The sequence below is a fragment of the Zonotrichia albicollis genome, chromosome 5 (genome assembly GCF_047830755.1).
Source record: "Zonotrichia albicollis isolate bZonAlb1 chromosome 5, bZonAlb1.hap1, whole genome shotgun sequence".
Taxonomy (NCBI): Eukaryota; Metazoa; Chordata; class Aves; order Passeriformes; family Passerellidae; genus Zonotrichia; species Zonotrichia albicollis.
In genome coordinates this window covers 59,073,734-59,095,230 of record NC_133823.1, presented here as the reverse complement: position 1 = coordinate 59,095,230, position 21,497 = coordinate 59,073,734, and the positions used below count along the sequence as shown (strand labels likewise).

Here is a 21,497-nt window from a genome sequence, read left to right as displayed (position 1 = left end):
TTGTTGCAACATAACTAATAAAGGAAAACAGATTCAACCAAACAGTTTTGAAATGAAGTGCCAACATGAGCTGCATCCAGTCAACTGAAAAATCTGGTGTTCTGATATCCTATGATCCTACCTAGTTCTAGTGATAGTGGCATGGCTGGCTAGAATCCCAACCTTTAAAAAAGGGGCCAAAATTCTTTCCTCGGCATATTACTTTGTGTATTTCAGTTATGGCTCTACCATTTCTTATATTCCAGTGTGGGGGTGCAAGAATACAGACACACCAGGATAATGGGGAGATGCCCCACAAGGAGAACTTCAACATCTCCCATCATTCTGAGGAACAAATTGAAGAAAGGCAACCCTTTAAAGAAACAAGACGGCCTGAGACTGAAATTTGGAACATGAGAAAAGATCTCATATTTTCAGAATAAATTGAAGAATAGAAATTTCCAAAACTAACGTGATCCAGAAATTAGCAGCAGCTAAGGAAAAAAATAAATTATAACAGTGACTCAGTAACTTGTCTTTCCAATATAATTATGGATCAGAATGAAATAAACTATGAACTCCATGAATACCTATATCCTCATTGCCACACATGTATAGAATTATGGGAAGAAATGGATATAAGTTAAATAGAATTCTATAAACTGTCAGCTCCTTCCTTTATTTGTATTAAACCATTCTAGAAACTGTTTAATATAAGAATTGCCAGACTCACTTAGACACCAGGTCCATTTAGGCCAGAACATTTCCAGCAGGAAAAGTTTCAGCAAAGAGCAAAAGAAGCCTCACAGAAAAAAAAAAACTTAAAAATTCAAATGTGGTATAGTTTTAGCCTCAGTTTCCACCCCAGCTCTCTATGCACTCTCTCCTTCATCATTTAATAAATTATGTGAGTCCTTTTCAAAATTCTGAGTGCTCTTCAATATACCAACAATAAGAAGCCATACTGCTATAAATTTTTTCAGCAAAAGACAGTTTATTAAAAAAAAAAGCATGAGAAGATTGAATTCCCAAAGCTCTGAGTAGGACATTAACCTATAAATCCCATATACACCGTTGCCAGAGGTAACAGATCGTAGCAAATAGACTGTGCAACATCAGATCCCACTGTCTGCCCTCTGCTGAGAATATTATAGACCAGGTGATTGTCTCTGTGAAGTCTGGGAATGTTTTCAAAAGCGCAAAAGCAGACACGCAGACACACCTCAGGTCTACCATATGTGTAGAACAAATATCTGGTTGATTCTGAAAAGTTCCGAGCTCTTAAAAGTTCTGGCAATGTGCATTTCACTTCTGTTTTACTAAGGTAAGCCTACAAAGTGCAAAAGTGATATCTCAGTACTTTAAATAATTCTTTCCTATTTCAATAACTCAGATAATTAAAAATGTTTCATTGATCTCCAACAGGCTGCCTAGAGGCAATCACAAAAACTCCTACAAAACTTTGCATATTGTCACAATCTAAGATTGTGGTGAGGTGAAAACTGCCATCTTTTAGCTCTTTAACATTGAAAAGTAAATAAATCTCAAAAAAAGTCCAACTTGTCACTCTCTTTTCCTTATGAAAAGTCAGATAGCTCACCCACAGCAATAACAGGACTAGTTCATCATGTAAGTGTATAAACAACTCATTCTGTTTGATGTCTCACATCCCAGTTACTCTTTCAAACCTCCAAAACAATTCAGCCCTACCTAATGAGAGTCATATGAGAAAGTCAAAAGCTGCTGCTCAGGGGAACTTTAACTTTTCCTTCCATAGGCGCACAAGGGTCTTCTTGTTCTTAGAACGATGACACCAGTGCCACCAAAGTGGCATCATCACTTTCTCCTATGTGTTACTGAGTCTCAACAGGTACTGCATAAAAACTTGCTTCAATCACAGCTATCTTGCAAGAAATTCAGCTTCTGTCAACACTGAACTTAAGGTTTAGCCTTTGTTTAGTGGAAGATATTACCCTCAGTCTACCTCCAGGAAATGGTGCGACTTTATTCTTAGATTTCTGAAATCTTCTGGGACCCACCATAACTTGCAGTTTCAGGGAGCTGTTTGAAGGTCTATGAACCAGGTTCCTAGAGAATAATGCAATATAGTGACAAATTGACCTGGGGAGGGACAAAAATTACAGGGACTACTGAATAAAGATGGCTCTTGTTCCTTGTCTAACAGTATGAGTTCATATCTCTAGCCGAAGCCACAATAGTTAATTGGTTTCTTTTTCAACACAAATAAGTTCACTTAAGAAGAGAATATACAAATATTTTCTATCAAGCAAGGAAATTTACCCCAGAAAAAAACTACTTCCTTTTTTTGAAGGTATGAGACATTCCAGTCCCATGCCCTTGCACAAATCCTTAGAACAAATAAAACAAGAGACATCAAGTTACATAATTCTTTAATAAAACACTTAGATAAATCTGAGGTTCTTAGGGAGAGTTTGCTAGTAACGTGGTCAGTTAACTATGTGTTTGGACTCAACACCTTTTGTTTCACATTTTCTCTGCTTTCCGCATTCTGACAGCAAAATAATTTTTATTCAATATCATGGAAACTGCAGACAATTTCTACTGCATGTGAAAAAGAAGGAAATATATCATGAGCTTCAGTTTGTGAATGATGGAGCAACAATTCAAAAGCTTCCCAGTTCAGTTCTGCATGCCCAAATTGTTTCACTGGCATTTTGGCTGACATAGGTGAATGAAATAATCTGGGGAATCCAAGCTTGAAGTCTTCTAACACCAACCAAACATTTCTGCCAGTAAAATGTCTGGATCTTATCAACAGAGGTTCATCCAAAAGGAGTTTAGGGATTGAGTTAAAATACCCATTGAATCTTTACACAGAACGTTTTAAAACAAAATCCAACAAAAGATTTCAAGTTGAATTTCATTTGTGTGTTTGCTCATTTCATCCTGCAATGGAATTTAAGAAATTCAGTAGAATATGGGGATATTTCTTCCTTTACTTTTTTCATGTCTGTTGTTTAACTTAGTCAACAAACTTTCTTCCAGCTGGGAAACCTAGGGAGCAACAAAGCATTATGACTGTGGTGCCCTTTATAATGATGAAGTTTTAGAACAGGAAATAAGCTCTTTGTATGTGGTGACAACTGAACATTATAGAATTTTATGGTACACTTTCTTAAAAGGAGGAAAGAAATAAGAATACAAAACCCAAATATTTGCCCCTTATTTTTGTATGAAAATTCATTTCATGTCAAAGCCCATGATGGAATTGCAACAGGATTTTAAGATTTAGTTTTAATTAGCTTTCTTTTTATTCACCTGCTGTATTCACTACTCTGACAGAGCTGGCGTGCATGAATTTTTCTTGCACAGCACAATTCCTTGCTGCAGGAATTCTACCTAAAAATTTATTAATGCCTTGTTTTTGTCTTCTTATTTCTCTCCAAAAAATATTTCAAGAGACCAAAGATTCCTCACTGCCCAGGAGTCATGACAAATTCAGCCCTGGGGAGGAGCAGTGGCTCTGTGTTAGCCAAAGTATACACTGAAATGCTGTTCTGGCACTTATGGTTTCCAAAGAAGTGTCATGTGACAAAGATGTCACTTGGTACTTGATAGTTTAATCAAACCCTCAGGGATAGAAGATGTTAATTATCTCGTAGTACAAAAACATTATTCCCTTCCCAAAGTGACATCATTTCAGTATGACAAATGCATCACCCTTTCACTTTTCTGACTGGAAAGCTAACACCAAATAGTTCATCAGCAGTATCATTTCATCATTAACAGCACTGTTTCTTGGGTGAAAAATATTGCACAAATGAAGAATATTGCCATGAGCACAAAGGTGAAAGTCAGGCCTCTGAAACAGATTGAAGCCTCTCCCATCCTGGCCTCTTTTCCTTAGCAGTTGTTAAGCAGCAGGTTATTCTCAGGTCCTACTTACCTAACCATTGGGATCCTTTCACCTGATGTTTAGCTCTCTGTGAGATCACTTTTCAAATACTGAGTGCTCAACATTCTGCTTGGTTTTCCATTTAAATGTGCTCTGCTGATGAGCAATCTCAGTCTGGGTTTGCAGGGAGACCTCAGTTCAAACCAGCACAAGCATTTTGATATATCCAGAAGGCCAGGCTGGTGCTGAGGGTTTGCACCCACCTCTAACAAATGGCTCTGTTTGCCTCCTGGCCAGATGATCACTTTGTCTGGCTGCACCCAAGGGACATCAGTGCTCCTGAAGCTGTCCAGGAACGCAGCCAGACCCCAGCAGCCACCCTCTTCTGGCAGAAGCATTACAGTCTGGTTTTGGATTAAACCCCAGGTTTATGACCCAGAGAAGGCCTGGAGGGAGCAGGGAGCAGGCAGGTGTGTCCATCCTCAGGCCCACAGGCACACAGCAGCTGCACAGGCTGGAGCTGGGTCTGGAGAGCCAAAGTGGCCCTGAGGGCACTGCCACCCCCAGGGCTCCCACATTTCACCCTGTCCAGGACCCCATTTCATTATCCCCTGGGTTTATTGGTCCCTGCCCCAGCAGAACCACAGCAGGACGGGTCTCCAGCCCCCCACAGCCCTGCCCTGCCTGGCCACAGCAGCATGTCCTGGTCCAGCCCCAGCCCTGGGAGGGTGCCCTCAGGCCTCCTGCTCCTGGCAGGGGCAGTGGGACAGAGCCTGGCTCCAGGCTCACAGCAGTCAGCAGCACTGGCCAAAAGGGGGGCTCTTGCCAGCAGCCCGTCAGGCAACAAAAGCATCCTGGCACCATTTTAGCTGAGGAAAACAGAAAGAGCTCTTGGAGCTGCTGTAAAGCACCCACAGCTATCAGCATGGCTTTCATTTATTTCTGAGAATGTCCTTGCATGCAGCCATTATTATGCAAGGGGTACATTTCATTGCAAACAGCTCAGTTTCTGCTCTAGCTGGAAACTTCTTGGATATTTCAGAGGGTCTGGTTAACCAGGGTTGGCTGAAAATGGCCATTCCAGTGGTCATGGTCCATGGTGCCTGGGCAAGCACCCCTGCAGGAAATCAGCAGATGTCATCCCAGTGGAAACCCTGCGGCAAAGTGTTAGTTTGGGAACAACACTCCTTGGGATGCCTGTCTCCTTGAAGCATGGTGAGAGAATGTCTGACTCCTAAGAGCAACACAAAGCTGTCATACATGGTCCACTGGGAATCTGGGCCCTTAACAGGCACCTAGGCATTTAAACAAGGTGCAAGATTGGGCTTAGCCAGTGTTGGCACAGGGCAAGCAAGAGGCACAGCACCCACTCCCAAGGAGCTTCTGGCAGCACCTTCTGTGCAGACCCTGCACAGCTCCTCAGTGCTTGGGGTGCTTGGGAGGAAGAAACAAAGCATGAGACAAAGAGAAGGAGACATAACAGACTCTCAGTCAGAAAGCTTACCAGGGGCTGAATGAAAGCAGGGTGAAAAGACGGATTTTTGTCCTGATGTACAAGCACAGAGGTTTCCTCCTTTCAAGTGGAAGTGAGAGCTTGGCCATGCATGGTCAAATATTGTCATGGAGTTTCAGATCCCCCAGACTCACCCACTCTTACAAGCATCTTCTGTACCACAGACCTGTGGTGCTATCTGCACACTGGCTTCTCTCCACATGGCTGGCAGGTACCATAATGGCATGGGTACTTCCACAGTGCTTTAGGCTGCTACCCACACTTTTCTGAGTGATAGCAGAGAGAAGAAAGGACAGATACGATGAATCAGCATATTCTCCAGCAATTCTGCTTTGCATGTAAGTTCAGAGAAGTGAGAAAAGGATTTCCTGTCCTACAGAGTGCCATTTTCTCCTCATTCATATCTGTAGGTTTGTCCCAAGTTGCAATCCTATGATCTCACAACCTGCAGTTTTACCTTTACTTGTGCCTTACTGTCCAGCACTGCATTCACTCGCTTGTTCACTTGACCTGCCTACATGACATTTATCTCCACTGCTCTTCCAGCTCCAGCCTGTGCCACCTTGGCACAAATAGGCTGCTAAACTGCACACCAGCACTCCTCTCTCCAGGAAGCCAATACACTGACTCACAGGGTTTATTATAAGGTCCATTGCAGACAGATGTTTTGGCACTCAGGGCCAACTGGAAGCTACATGGCCATTTTAGAGAAGTGTTAAGCCACAGCTGCAAGTTTATGAGTTGGGCTTTGCAACCTGCTAATTACAGGCACAGCTGAGAGCACATGCAGAGGAAGCTCCTATCTGCTGGTGAGTGACCACACAGCCATAGATACAGTATGAGGAAGTAACAATAAGAAAAGCAACATACAGAAATTTGCTGGAATGAAGATACCTGGTATGTTCCACTTTGATAAAGTTCAGAGATGGGAAATTCAACTTTATGAAATCCAGCAGTGAGGAAATAAACAGGTATCACTGATGTCCTCTTTAAAATGAGCAGGACAAGGTAATAAAGACTATCAGTGAAAGTGAAACATCACAAAAAAAAAGTTGAGTTATCAAAATAACTGATTTTTTACATGACAGCTTGATCTGCATTAGTGGGGAAGAAAAGTGGTTTTTGACAGGCAGCACCTGTACACCAAAGCAGACTGCAGTTTATTCTCTCTTTTATTAGATTAAATCAGACTATGTGTACCAAGCCTCAGATGTGGAGAAAAAAATCCATTTTCAGAGGATAACAGGGAAAGTTTCCTGTGAGCCTCTAGAGCCTTCCTGGATTCTGCCATGCTTATATCTCAAAGCTCCATTAGTGGTTCATCTTACTCCACCCTTCTTTCCCCTCATGCTTCCCAGCATTTGGTGCTGTCATTAGTGATTAGGATATGTTTAATGTTCAGGTGACTTAAATTACTCTTTCAGGCTGATAGCCACCTCCTTTCCACCCTCAGCTAAGATGTAATACTTCTCAGCAGATGAAAAGCATGTATGTCTTGTCTGGGCAATGATTTACTTACACCCCTCAGAGATGTTTCAGGGTGAGGTATTTTACTTTACCCTGAAGTTGAACAGGAGCAGGCATTTAGATACAGACTTACTTCATTCTGTCTTAGGGAAGAAAGGGATAGGATAACACAGGATTAACATGTGCATTATCTTACTTGTGCTTGGCACTGCCATAAGTTTTTTACTATTCTCAAACTGTTCAGGTCCCTCATCACATGGAAGAGGAAGCACAGTACTGCTTTCTGTGATTCCTTCCATGTCCTGACTGCCTTGTAGCTTCAAGGCTGATGCTTTAAATCTTTAACTTCTTTGCTCCTAATTTTCCTCCCCAGAGTCTCTTTCCTCTTTCAGGCTTACCTGTAAAGCACATCAGGAAGTGGTGGTAAGACCACAAGTCTCAATGCTTGAATTACTAGCCAGGCATCAGCAAGTATCTGCCTACACACAACTACACATCTGCAGGAAGGAAGGGGTGAAACCACCTTAGATTGAAATCACAAATCAACCTGCCCGGCTGTAGCTCACAGTGCCTTGTAAGTAAAAATGCAAAAGATACATATAAGTTGCCAAAAAAAGTCTCTGTATTACCACTTAATTGTACGTGGCAACTAAAGGAGCCCAAACACTGTAAAAATCAATGTAATATAGGAAGTATAGGAATTGTCTTATGTGATGAGGGACCTGTAATACAGTGTACTGTCTTTATATTTTCCTATGCACTCAAAGGATATGCATCTGGAATTGTTATGCATTTTTAGCTTATAAAAACAAACTGTATATATATTAGTCAATAGAAGTCAAATTAATTCCTGCATCTTGCATCAAAACCATGCTTTGATAACCAAATTATATATTTAACACTAGCCCATAGAATATAAGCTCTGACAGGTCCTGATCCAGCCTCCTCAGCTTCCAGTGAAATCCAGAGTCTCATTCAGCCCTGGATAAAACTTGAAAAACTGCACACAGCAAAATGGTTTGTGTGGGGAAAGGGCAGGAGAACTGCAGCCAGCACACAGGGCTGTGTTGTCTGACAGCTTTCCAGGCACAATGTTGAAATGCCCTGAAGGTGTTAGAAAGTGATGCCATGCTAAGTAAGGACACTGAATGGGTTTCATCTATTCTGACAGCCTCAGTTGTCCACAGCTAGAGGGAGGGAAACAAAGTGTCATATGGACAGATTTCCAGGCACCATCCAGTTTGTCCACCTTATTACTTCTCCTAGTTTTTGGTTTTTTTTTTAAACAGGCTTGGAAATTTATATTATTTCGTTCTTCTTTATCATGGTTGAAGATGTACATTCCTCCTCAATGGGGTCATTTGTCATAGATATATTTTGGGTTCCTATCCTCTAAAAAGAAAAAAACCCCAACAAATCCCATATCATAAGCATTGTTGAGCCCCTCCCAGGGTCAAGCAGTCTCACAGAGCAAGCTATTGCATGGGGAGGAGTCTGTGATGAGCAAACCCCACCTGCCCCTGAAGTGTGTGTGCAGCAGCGAGCCAGCAGCGTGCTGAGCCACGGCTCTGCTCCACAGAGACACTTTCCACATTTATTGCTCTTGATTAGAAAAACATCCCAAAGTTTAGAATTGACATTTAAGACTGAATAAAGTTCCAGTTTGGTTTTATCAGGGCAAACTTTAAAATAGATTGTCTAATAGCCTTTGTAACAATATTTCCTTTATGAGTGTGAGTGGGAAGAGCATTAAGGAAGGCTATAAATCAAATGCATACTTCTGGTGAGTGCAGGAAATCCTTTATGTTTCATAGAAATAGAAATAAATGTGGATCTATTCATATTGTCTACATTTTAAACATCACCCAAGGTAGCATTTCTAGAAGCAAAATTATCAGAAGAAATCAAAGGAAAAAAAATCCCCTAAAAATACAGTGGTGCCTAAACCACTAATTAAAAGCCATTGCCTCCTACACATAGAAGATACAAAAAAATCCCAGCATTTTTGTTTTCTTTTGTTTTTTGGTGGGCTGGGGGATAAAAGAAATACCATGGTGTTGAGATTTAAGACAATTCTCTTAACACTGATAGCAAGCCAGCATGTCCACTGGAAAATAATCTGCCCTTAGTGACTAATTCCCAACAGAAAACTTGGCTACTTGCCAAAATGTACATATCTCTTCATGTATGCAGGAAATAATTTTCAGCAAACCCAGAGCTGGCCAAGCAGGATGGGAGATTCTGAGCAAGGCCCCATTGATACATTCTATTGGAATGGGTTAAAAGACACTTACAGCAGCATGGTATGGATGACACCAGCGAGGATTTAAATATGCAGCATAATGGTAAAGCAATTAATAAGAGCAGTTGCTAACAGTTGCACAGCAGAGGAGTGTTTTAAAATTCCTGTGCTCTTTAACAATAATGTGGAGAGACGCTGTGAAGGGGAAGGAGGGGAAAGCCTGGCATGGAAGGGACATTCCTTCAGTTCCTCTCAAAAGTTTGAAAAAAACCTCTGGATAGGAAAATACTATTGAGCAGCCAATTCTTTCCACATTTGGCTAAGCCCAATGCCCAAAATACACAGAACACTACTTCACTTTGAAAGGATTGCAATACTCCTATCTGAGTCATCTGAAAGCAAATAAAATGAGACCTAAACAAATAAACCTAATTGTGCATGGAAACAAATCCAGCTCTCCAGCTTGGCCATGGCTTTGTTTTTGTTAGTTTAAAGCCTACATATGCAGTTTTAGTGGCATCAGGAGTTATACAAATATTGACAACAAATTGCCAAATGTTGTTTTTTTCCCCTTCAGTGCACAGTGTAAAGAAGCTGGGGTAATGCTTCTAGGAACCTTCCACAGTGCACTGAACCAAATCACAGCTTGATGGGATCCACTCCAGCCTCTTCTCTGAAGAGTAGACACTAATGAGATTGAGGTTGTTGATTGTTATCGTCAGAGACTTTTATTTTTCACTCATGAACTCTGCTGAACACAAATCCAGGCTTTCGAAACGTAGCTCAAATGTTTGCACCATAGCCAGGGCATTGTCACATGCTCTGTCCTCCACCCCGTGATTTGTTGCTAGCTTGTGTCATCCTTAACCTGCTTCTGGTGGTTTGGCCAGGAGAGAAACAAATAATGATGACAACTGAGAAAACCAAGCTGCTCTCTGACATCGTTCTTTTAAAATGCTAGAGCTACTTGCTGGCTGTGGAGAGGGGCAGTTGCCTTGAGACAGAAATCACTCATGAAATCCTGCTGTCATCTGTCAAAGGTATATTTCCATCAAGTTGGTCTGAATCCTTAGCAGCTTGCTAGGAAAAATGAGAATATGTCAAATCTTGATCTGTCACAAGCCAAAGTTAGAAAAAAGAAAAAAGATATCACATTTGACTTTTAAATGAAGCCCAGACTTTCCTCTCACAGAGAGCTAATAAATTAACACATATTCTTCCTCCTTGCTTCACGTTCACAAAACACCTACAACTTTTATTATTCTATCTGGATGGATAACAAGGTTTTCATTTTGTAAAACCATAAATTTGTAGTACCGGCAAAAAAGAAAAAGAGGAATTTTAGAACTGGATAATGACTTTGAGAGTTTTCACACAAAGAAGCCACAGAAATCAGACTCCTATATCCTCCTCAAAAGCTAGACAGTTAAGACACTTATCTACAGTACTGGAAAGATTAATTGATATTGCTGTTTCTTCTTATTCATCCAGAGAACTTACAACTTGGTCTTGTACATTTCAATGATCACCTAATGATCAGGTTATTGAACACCCTACAATATTGAACACCATCTTTTTCTCCTTTTCATCAGAAATTGCATTCTACACCTAAGAAACTCCCCAAAGAGTTGCATCACAAGTACGGAATTTCTATGAAAAGTTTTAGGGTTTGGTGTTAAGATACCCAGCAAAAAAAGTCCTTGACTAATTGTAAACCTCATAGCTGTGAGTGTTATACTACCCGCTCTGCAGTTATTGTAGTTTTACCTGCTCCCCATATGCAGGCAGACCTCAGTATATTCAGGAAGCCACATGCAGGAGCATCTGCAAAGGCTTTCTGTACTGCATTGCTTATCACAGTGCCCCCAAGATCCACCCTTTACTGGCACAGTAAATGTGGATCACTAAATCAGTGAAAGGGATAGCAGAAAGGCATGAGAGCTTGGGGGTTGTGAGAAAGTGAAGGAAAAAAGATCCTCTCTATTTCACTAACTCTGGACCTTCGTAAAAAACCAACACAATGCTTGGGACTGTTCGTGCTGTGAGCAAACACTGAAATATGACAAGGCATCAAGGCATGTTGTGTTACGTGATATTCAGGCAGCTGCCGTGATGGCAGTTTTAATCCACCAACTGGTGCAATGAAACAAATCTGAAATGTAAAAGCTAGATTTCCACCAAAATATTTCATTAATATTACATGCATGTAAGTCAGGGAACTCAGACTACTAATCCTCACAGCTACTCTAAGTCAGCCCTGAAGGACAAAGCAACAACACAGCTGCACAGAGAGGTATTCTAGGTTTCAGTTTCCTGACTGAAGTATGCAAAATTTCTCTATCAATGTTCTGTTGGCGTATTTTCTTTGAAATAGGTTGAAGGGGGAAAATACACATTGTTTTTCAGAGGAATGTAAGTATGAAATGACTGTATACCAACATATGAAGATAGCCAGATATAGCCAAATTTGTGTGAACACCTACTAGTGGAAAGTTTCACCCAGCAGAACAGATCTCAGCAATATGTTTTAGGTCAGGGGAGGAGATGAGAGCTGAATCTTCTTCTGTCCTTGACTGCAAATTGAGAACCAAGGAGCTTCCACAGCATTTGCAACCTCAAAACCTGTCCTGCACTTATAACAGTGCCATGTCTGTCTCTCAGAAGCCCCACCAGCCAGTCTGTCAGCACAGAGCTGGTTGACTTAAGTCCCTACAGCAACAGAGCCTTGCTTACTCAGCTAAAATACCCTGCAGGTCCCACACCTCCCACACCAGGGAGGAGGTTGGGACCTACCCCCAGAAGTTACCCACCAAGGCAGGAGAAAAACACACTTCCAAGTGAAAGAAGAGAGGGAGAAGGTGAGCAGGTTTTATCTGATTTAGCAAAACACCTTCTCTTCACAGAGATGTCCATTCAAATCACTTTTAAACTTCCCTAGATTGAAGCAATAGGGAATAAGTAGAAAGGAAAGCAGCCTCTGAAGCTGTCCATAAAACAGGATACGGGTGGGTAACAGACCAGCAGATGTAAGGGCACCTCACCAGCCTGCTCTCTTCTCATGACTCTTTCTCTCACCCACTCACCCACTCTTCCTTGGGCTGGGCACCTGCTTGTCCACTGAGGCAAGTCAATTAAAACCAAATTTAAACTACAATTATCTCAGATAGGAAGGAGACTGAGACAGCTACTACTTCCAGCTGGAACTGCGCAGGGGCGCTGAGTGCTGTCCCTCCTGGCCCTCCCTCCTGCCAGCTCCTGCATCCTCCAGGTGCCACGATGTGGGGATGTCATCTCCCTCCACAGCACACAAACTGCCCACAAGCATGACAAGGCAAGTGTCATTTTCCACCCTAGCTGCCACTGTGGGTGGTCATGTTGGTGTCTGCTCGCATTTGCACGGTACTGGATGCTGTGGAGTGTACAAACTGTTCCATATGGCTCGTGGAGGGAGAGAGCCATGCTAGCAGTGCATTACAAAGCTGCATTCATGTTACCATATAGAGCCCCTGGTATGTATTTGTCTTAGCATGCCTATTAGAAGGATAGATGAAAAAAATCCTATTTCTCTGTTCTTGAAAGTGCAGGAAGAGTGGCTGCCAGCTGTGCCCTTTACCTTGGGGTTTCTACCTGTCACCCTCCTGCTCGGTATTTGTCACATGCTTAACTCCCCTAAGGTCTTAATTTTTCATTTAAATAGCTTTTACTCTTTAACTTTCTAGGCTACCTTCTTGTTTAATATCTGATCTTTTCCAGCAAATTAGTTGACTGCTATTTCTGAGACACTGTCAAGTTATTTACCTCGCTGAAGTGAGTTAAGTTCCTCCCCCCACGCCCCCATCCGCCCCCTGTCTGTCTGGTTTCCCCCTCTAGTCTAGCTGAAGTGACAAACTCTCTCCCCTAGCCAAACATTTGTTTTTACAAGGTATTTTTATACCATCACCTCTTGCCTGCATCTCCCCCGCCCACCCACCACAAACATATGCTGTAGTGGGAGGACATACTGGTTTCACATAATTTGCAATGTTAAGGTGACAAATTTCCCCTCCTTCAAGTATTTTTTTTTAAGATCTGGTTTATAAAATGCAAATTCTAACGGGTTAGCTTCTCTTTGCCTTTTTTACCCTGTGCATGGTGTCATCCTTCTTCGCTTAGAAGTCAGTGGAAAACAAAAACCACTTGATTTGTATTATTCAAAACCTATTTTTGCTATAATAATATACAAAAATAGACAAAAATAATATTGTCTAGTTTGATAGATTTCTCTTTATTCATCCCAAGAAAGACAGGAATTATGACAATTTCCGAGAAAGTAGGCAAATGTAACCACTTTACTGACTTCATTAGCTGGTCCCAGTATGTTTTTCTCTGTGTTAAAATTCACATGCAGTCACATTCACGCAATAAAAACAACCTCAAGTGCTCTAAGCTCCAGGCTTGGAACCATGGAAAACATGACTGTGGCCTTCATCATACCCAATTAGGGGTACATGTAATCCACAGTGATTCTGGTGTGGTGGATAAATGCCTAAGCCAGCTTTAAAGCAGGCAGGAACAATCTAGTTAAAACAGCACAGAGCCCAAATTGGGCTCAGCCACTCTAAATATTTACCATATTCTGAGCAGGAGGCTGCAGGGGCACGCATAGTACTACACTTGGAGAACTTCCAGTACCTGCATTCACCACTGCAAAGCAAGGTCTGCTGTGCTAAACATCCTGGTCCTTCTAGCAGCACACATGCATGGAATGGGCCACATGAAGACTGTTTATAAAAACACTGAGTTTATGTGGCAGGATGACTGAAAAATGCTTTTTATATGCGCATGGTATCTAATCAGCACACACCATTAGACTTTCTGAGGAGGGATAAAGTCTTATTTCTCATCCTAAGCCCAAATTGAATACTATTCCAGAATGCAATCTGCATTTTAATTCCCATTTTATGCAGAACTTTTAGTGCAGCACAAAACAACAACAAAAAAGTATGCATCAAAAATGTATCCCTGTTAATTTAATCTTGTGACTTTGTCTCATATAAGAAGGGCAAAGAAAGATAAATTTGAAAAACAAAACAGGGTAGGTCAACTCACTGCCAGCAGCAGAGGAACAGAATGGGAAAGTACTAAAGAGTGAAATTTATTTATACTGTGCAGCAACAGGCTCCAAAGGACAAATTGTTAGCAGAAGGAGCCACTCATAGCACATGCAAAGCTTCTCTCAAATCAAATAGATATGGCTGTCACTGTGGGAAGCCAAGGAGCAGAGAGAATGAACGAGAGAGGAAAAAACCCTCTCCACAGACTGAAAACAATTGTAGTTAAGGGACTCAGAGTAGAACACGGGTAGTGCCTTCAGTTTCACTGTGGTTCGAGCAAAGTCATCTGGGGAAATGTCTGCAGCAAGCCACCAGGAGTGAGCTAAGCAAATGAGAAGGGAACAAGCAAGTTTCTCAGTAAAATGTGTGAAGGAACTGGTTGTCTATTCCAAGAATTTTCATATTGGCCCCTTTTGTATGTCAAGAAAAAAAGAGTAGAGGACCACCAGACCATCAGGGAGGAGCCACTCACCCCAGTTGTCTGCTCTCATTCTGGAGCAATCAGCCTCCAGAGCTCTGCAGGAAATAGTTCAGGGCTGTTCAGTTCTGTTGGCTCTTAACTCATTGCCAAACCTCTGGCACATACTCAGAAGCAGGCGATATTTATTTGGCAGCACGTTCTTTTCTAGAAAAACAACATGGAATCCTTGCATGAGCACCCTCCTGTTGGCCGGAGATAGAGCCCTCTTCTGTGTGCCCTTGCAGATGAACAGGTGACCTCTGTGTCTCTAAACAAGCATCCAAAGATGTATCCACGAGGTCCATGAGGAAAATATGCACACACATGAAGAGACTGCTTCTTTCCCTGCTGGGTCACCAGACATTTTCCTGTATCAGACATTATCTGGGCATTCACTCAGCAGTTGGACATGGCACAACCTAGCCTGAACCTATTCTAATTAGTGACAATCTACACAATATTTCACTTTTCCCATTTCTCTCCTCTCAAAAACAGCAGTAGAAAAGAGAAATGTATCTTTGGGACTGATCTTCTGTCTTCAGTCCAGGTCACAGGTCTTCTTGCCTCCTAAAAATAAGACAAATGCATTTTTTCTACTGGCCACAGCTCCTGTGTACCTACCTGAGCTAGCCACACAGTGGCCTGCTCAGGTCCGGTTACCACCATAACTGCATCAGCATCACTTGGCACCAGCTGCAGAAACCATCTCTGCAGTGAAGGAAATGGCTGGCCAAGCAGCCACAGCAGTACCAAACTCAGTGTAGGCTATATGGACAGCAGCATCCAAAACCTGGCTCAAACACATCTGCAAACACAGGCATTAGCCTATCCTTCTTAATGTTTTCAAAATGTTCAGAGATTTTTGGGTGAAAGATGCTGCTTCAGCACAAAAGCATTCCCAGAGCAGTAAACATACTTGGCTGGACCACTGCCTTTGTTTGAGCTCTGATTTGCTTCAAGAAAATGCAGTCATTTATGGCCTGTTTCACCTTCTTGTGGAACAGCTGCTGGCTGCAAGGAGCCAAACAGCAGACAGACTCTCCGTCCTCCTGAGATACCTCTCGCTAACAGCATGCACAGCTCTCCTCAGAGGCCAGCATGTCACTGAACAGTTGGTTTACTCTAAAATACTGCATGCAGTAGGTGCTTCCAGCTGCCTCATGAGGTATTTGTGTCAAAACCCATGTTCTGAGGAGCCTGTGCCATCTGAAACATGTTTCATATCTACCCCAGAAGCAATATGTTCCTTTTAAAGCAGTTCTTCCCGTATCACAAACCAGAAAGTTTAGAGAGAAATGACCAGCTTTTCAGGGAAGGCCCGAAGTAGGGTGGAAGCAGAGGCTCTGAGAGTTTGTAACACTGCTTATCTTATGAGGAGAACATCTCTTTGGGAATAGGGAAGGATGTGAAGAAAATTATAAATAGAGGAAGACCACAAGGAAGTCAAAGGGTGCTGGACAGTCAAGACATACACAAGGAACAAAATGCAAACACTGGCTGGAAAAGCACTGAGGAATTTACATTTCATTCAAAGCACAGTAAGCCAATAAAAATATTCAAAGGCAGAAGTAGATATGGCAGGAGCCAAAGGAATTTTTGCTGTCAGAGGACTGAATGGAAAGTACAGAAAGCAGGAGTGCTGCAGGCTGCAGGAGTTTGGCTGCAAGAAGTCCTGTGTGAATCATGCTGCTCACCACATAGGGGGCACTGCTAGAGATAAGGTCTGGGAACATCGTGAAGCTGCAAAAGAGAGAGAAGCTGAAGCAACCTTTGAAATAGACAACACACATTGCTCCTCCAAAATATGGAATAGGTTAATGCAATGCCTAGATTCTGTATAATGTATTTTTGGAGAAGATAAGCCAGACTCTTACTGGTTTAGACATCTGTGGAGTTTGGCTACTTTCATTGTCTGCAAAAGAGCTGCTCTCAGTTTACACCAGCTTAACCCTTGTACCCCCTCTCTGCACTCAGTATTACCCATCTTAGATTTAACCACAGCATCAAGAAAGAGGAGAAAGTCATGCCAATCCAGACAGGAATTCTTCTGTGCTCTGTCCCACGCAGAGAAGTTTTGGATATCACAAACAGATAATGACAGATGGTGGCACACAGAGACCCCTGTGCTAAACTGAAGCTCAGCAGCTGAGGGTCTCCCTATATATCTGAGAAGGTGGGCTCACATCTATTCCTCCATTTCAGCTTTCAAAGGTTCAAGGAGAAAGAGCTACGGGTTGATGACTCTTTGGTTTTTTAATCTTTAGCCAAACTGTTTTCTTTTATTTTAACACACTGTATTTGCTTGGCCAGTTTAGTATAGATACAGGCTTCTCCACCCACTCTTGCCACTGAACTATCTCAGCCAGCTTGCCCCACTCTAAAAAAAAACAGGGTAGAAATATCACTACCTTTTACTCAAGGCTGAACAGTAGGAGCTTCTTCCACAAGGGCAAGATACACTCCAATAGGCAAACCATACCTGCTCTATGTGACACAGAAGCTCCACCTTGTCCCTGGGCTCTGCACCTGAGAGGCACCTGAGCTGTTTGCCTCAGTGCAATGCAGAAAACAGCTCTTGTACCTGCATCACACTGCCTGTAAGAACACAGCCTGCTCCAGGACTCACACTGCCAAGCTGAGCTCCAAGAAGTGGGGACAAAGCAGAGGACACTTAAGGAGCTGACGTGATGAACAACAAACAGAAGTGTGATTGTGGCTAGACGGAAACTGAGCACTCTCTATTCCTATGTGTACCTATGTGTTCAAGAAAAAGTTCTTACTCCTTTTAACAGGCAGTATTCAGTGACTGACTTGGGGATCACCCTCTCTCTAGATAAGTATGTAACATGAAGTATTAACAGGAAGCAAGAACTGTGGGCAGAGAGCAAATGTGGCCAGCAACCATGGCCACACTACACATCATGTAGTCTGTACAACTCTGGTGCACCAATAAATGTGTCAAAGAGGCAGCAGCTTTTGCAGGAGAGGATTGATTACCCAAAGGCAAGTAAGGTGATCTTGCCATTGGTACACTCTACAGGCACATGGGAGACTACCCAGGGACTAAAACTTGGATCCTTTGCATCCCCACGAGTGCTGTAAACACCTCACGATTGGCTAGTTTTGGGGAGGGAACGCACATTTCCATATCTTTGCACAACAAAACCTTCAAAAGATTTGTTTTCATCCCTGTGTAAAGAAAGGAACATAATTTTAAATCTCAGAATTTCAAGGAACAGAACGATTGTTTACGACACATGTTTGTAAAGAAAATAGTGCAGTTACGTCAAAGGTCGTCATTTACCCTTACAGTACAAAGGTAAAGAGCCTTCAAACTAGATTGCTGAACTGAGAGCCAACGACAGCTACATTTTAACCCTGCATTCAAAAAAAAAAAACCCCAAAAAATTTAACCATAACTATAAAGAGGCCTACTTGCCCCATCTACTGGCCATTGGGAAGACTGGATTTACACTGCAATTAAAAGCATTACCACCGAGGCCACAATTCAGTCAATTCTCAAGTTATCAATTCTAAATTTAAACACATGCATTAGTGCTACTGAAGGTGCTAAGCACAGAAAGGCTCTACCAAACTGGAGCCCGAGGCCAATTATTTAGCATGGCAGAAATAGAAATAACAAACAAAGAGAAAAATGTATTATTTTCAAAGGAAATACTAGGGCAGTCTATTCAGTAACACTAGTTTGTTCACCTTGAAAAATTAAATAAATATGCCTTCTTTTGTTCTGAAGTAGGCCAAGGTAAATTAATGCTATAAGACAGAAGCCTGTAGAACTTTTGTCACAAAGAAGCCATACATACTGCAGCTCAGTAAGGTCATCACAAGGTTACCATGCCATCTTACGGATTTTTAAAATAAGCATTAGTTTAACAAATAGTTAGATAGCAAGTTAGGTTCCCTAAAGGCCTGTTGACATATTTTTCTTCTCTGCATGCAGTGAATCCATCCTTCTGAAGTGGGTCTATTCCTTTGAGGAACAGGCTGATGTCTAAAGGGAAAACATAAAGTTTGGCTTGACTTGATGAGACCTTTTACCCTATCCTAGGAGGACCACTTGCTGGATTTCTCACTTTTAGCACATGCCTCACTCTCATCATGTTCTTCAAGGGCAGTGCCTGTGCTAGTACTGTAGCACCCCTCTGCTCCATGACCTCCCCTGCTGGTTGCAGGTGCAATCAGATGTACCTAGAGAAAAGCTGCAGCCAAGAAAATTACCATCAAATACCCTGGCAGCAAACTTCCCACCAGGTAACCCAATACACCTGCAAGCTGACTCACCATGAGATCTTACACACAGCCATCCTCTCTCCTTGTGACCCCAGAGAGCCTCTGACAGTCTGCTTAGGCAGATCCTCAGTGTGCAACTGTATTTCCTGCAAGGCACACAAGCTCAAAGGGCTTCTGGGTCTTGTAGATTCCAAGCAGAAACAAGACTGTCAGCATATCTATCTAGGCCCAGGCATGAGGGCTCAGAGAGGAGTTATTGTCACACCACAACAGAGAATGATGAACCACCTTCTTCAGCAAGCAGAGCTCAGCATTGTCTTCAGGAAGTACAAGTGCAACCTTCTCTTTTGAGGAGCTATGACCCTACCTACCCAGGAAACTCTGTAAGAATTAACTGGCCACAGCAGGGAGTACACCGTAAAGGAGGAACAGCATCCCATCCCCACTGAGGCCCATTCAACTCAGGGGATAAATCTGGGAAGCAATTATGACTACATTTAAATATACCATCTCTATACCAGACAGGGAAAGAAATCATTGGCAGTAGATCTAGACCTTTGGTGGTAAACCAAATGATGTGTTGTACATGAAATTTCATAAAGCACGTGCACTACTCTGAGGATCATCACATAAGGTTTGCTTAGCCCCCTTCCAGAAGTATATTTCTGATGAGTTTTGCCTTGAGGGGATGGTCAAATGTTTCAGAAATCACTCGAGTCCAAACTCTATAATGCAAAAAAAATGGAAGACAGTGCCTTGGTGCAAATGTTTGCACAAGCTCACAATTACAGTGTAAGCTGGGATCCATTTCTAGATGACATTCCTATAGGTCACAAAAAGGAACAAGAGTTTTTTTCAGCTGAAGCATGTATATTCTAACATCCCAGTTATCTAGGGACTGAGGTAAAAAAATGCTGTCAGTGTCCAGAAGTATCTGCAAGGCAAACCCACTGAAGACAGGTCCTGAAGGCCCTCTGAGCCTCTCTGAATTCTCTGAGCATCACAAGCCTGCAGAGAGGTTCCTCACAGGCACACAGCCACTTGGCATACTTGCACTAGACATCAGGGGAAGCAATCAGCTGACAGCTGAGGTGTCACCTGGGACAATGCACAGAGGTGAGGGCTACAGGCAGTGCCCAGAACTGCCTGCAGTGCAAGCTGGTTTCCTCAAGAGCAGGAGTTTTGCGAGTTCTGTATCTAAGCTCATCTGACTGCCTCAATAATTCCTCGTCTGCAAGGGACAAGTAGCACCACCTAAGATTACTTCAATTCTTCAGCCTATAAAACACTAAGTAGTAGAAGAAAGACCAGTATTTACTCATGAGTAAACAGGTGCCAACTCTGCCTGGGCTTGTGAATTCATGCACAACTCTCTGTGCATGAAGACCCACCCAGAGAAATATAACTCCTCATAGCTCAGGATTCCTCTCTCCTGAGAGGATGCACAACATTTAGCTCCCTGAGCTTCAATCCTGTTGTGCTGGGAGGACCCCCTGAGAGCAGCTGGCCATGTGGAAGCTGCCGAAAAAGGAGCCATAGCAGACGGCTGTGAAAGAGGCAGCCCTGCTGAAGAAAGACACTGAAAGGATGCTGGCCCATTTTTAATGGCCACAGAGTAGTGCTGCTCTCAAAAACAACCTCCACAGACAAGGGTCAGACTTCATTAATTCTCTAGTCCCTCATGGCAGACACCTTTGACAGACCAAGTTCTGGCTTATTAGGCTGGGAAAACCCACTCTGTTCCCTATGCAAAACCAGATTTAGACATCTGACTTACATCATGGGCCCCAAGCTTATTTTGTCAATCCAAGCTGATAAATAATCTTGAAACTGCAAAAGCAAATGTCTGGCAAGAGCTTTGAATATAAACCAGGCTCTAACTGAAAGCTACAATGATGATTTCAGATGAACCATTTATGCTTTATTTCACTGTTGCCATCACTGTACATGAGACAAGCCTTATCCCACAACTTCCTATCTCTGCCCCATTTTCAGTGCTCAGAAACAATCCTCAATTCTTATTTATATTGCACTTGACAGATTGAGGACCCTTTTTTTTTTTATTTTTGCAAAATAAGGTGAATGAAACATACTTGTTCCTCATTGCGAATAACTGCATAATTAATTATGCTAGTTACATACAATACCTTTGAGGAGCAAAACATAGCACTGCTCTCTAAAAGAATTTTCTTAGTTACTTAACAGAACTAAATTCAATTTGTCTTTCCTATTAACTATTTCCTGGGAAGAAAGTCTACATTCTTCAGCTGTGAACTTAGGTTACTGCTCTGTTTTGGGGGGTTTGTTTCATTTTTTTATTTAGTAAAAAGAATAGTGCACAAGAAGAAGACAAAGACAGGGCTCTCTAGAGACTGAACCATGTATTTTATATCAAAAGAAAATTTGTTTCACTGGAAAATAAGCAGTCCAGAAAATACCAAATGAGAAGTTTCACTCTACATCTGCACACTTGGGAGTAGGCAATTATCCAGCTGACTAGTCCCTGTTTTGGGGGTTCTTCTGGAGTGCAGGGTAACTATATCTTTAGCAGCAGATATACTAAAATTCAAGATAAAAGAAACATGCAAAGCAACTTCTTGCTACTACCACAAGCA

The 21,497-nt window shown here is 42.2% G+C and overlaps 1 protein-coding gene and 1 long non-coding RNA gene across 2 annotated transcripts in view; both read right to left on the bottom strand.

Moving 5' to 3' along the window:
- Nucleotides 1-21,497, bottom strand: part of RBPJ (recombination signal binding protein for immunoglobulin kappa J region) — a 138,508-nt gene that overhangs the window by 116,902 nt on the left and 109 nt on the right. The gene's annotated exons all lie outside the window — the stretch shown is intronic.
- Nucleotides 758-21,490, bottom strand: LOC141729192 (uncharacterized). Its single transcript, XR_012580524.1, has 3 exons — nucleotides 14,644-21,490; nucleotides 5,361-5,635; nucleotides 758-3,015 (listed from the first exon to the last, which is right to left on the bottom strand). It is a non-coding gene; the product is annotated as an uncharacterized LOC141729192 (long non-coding RNA).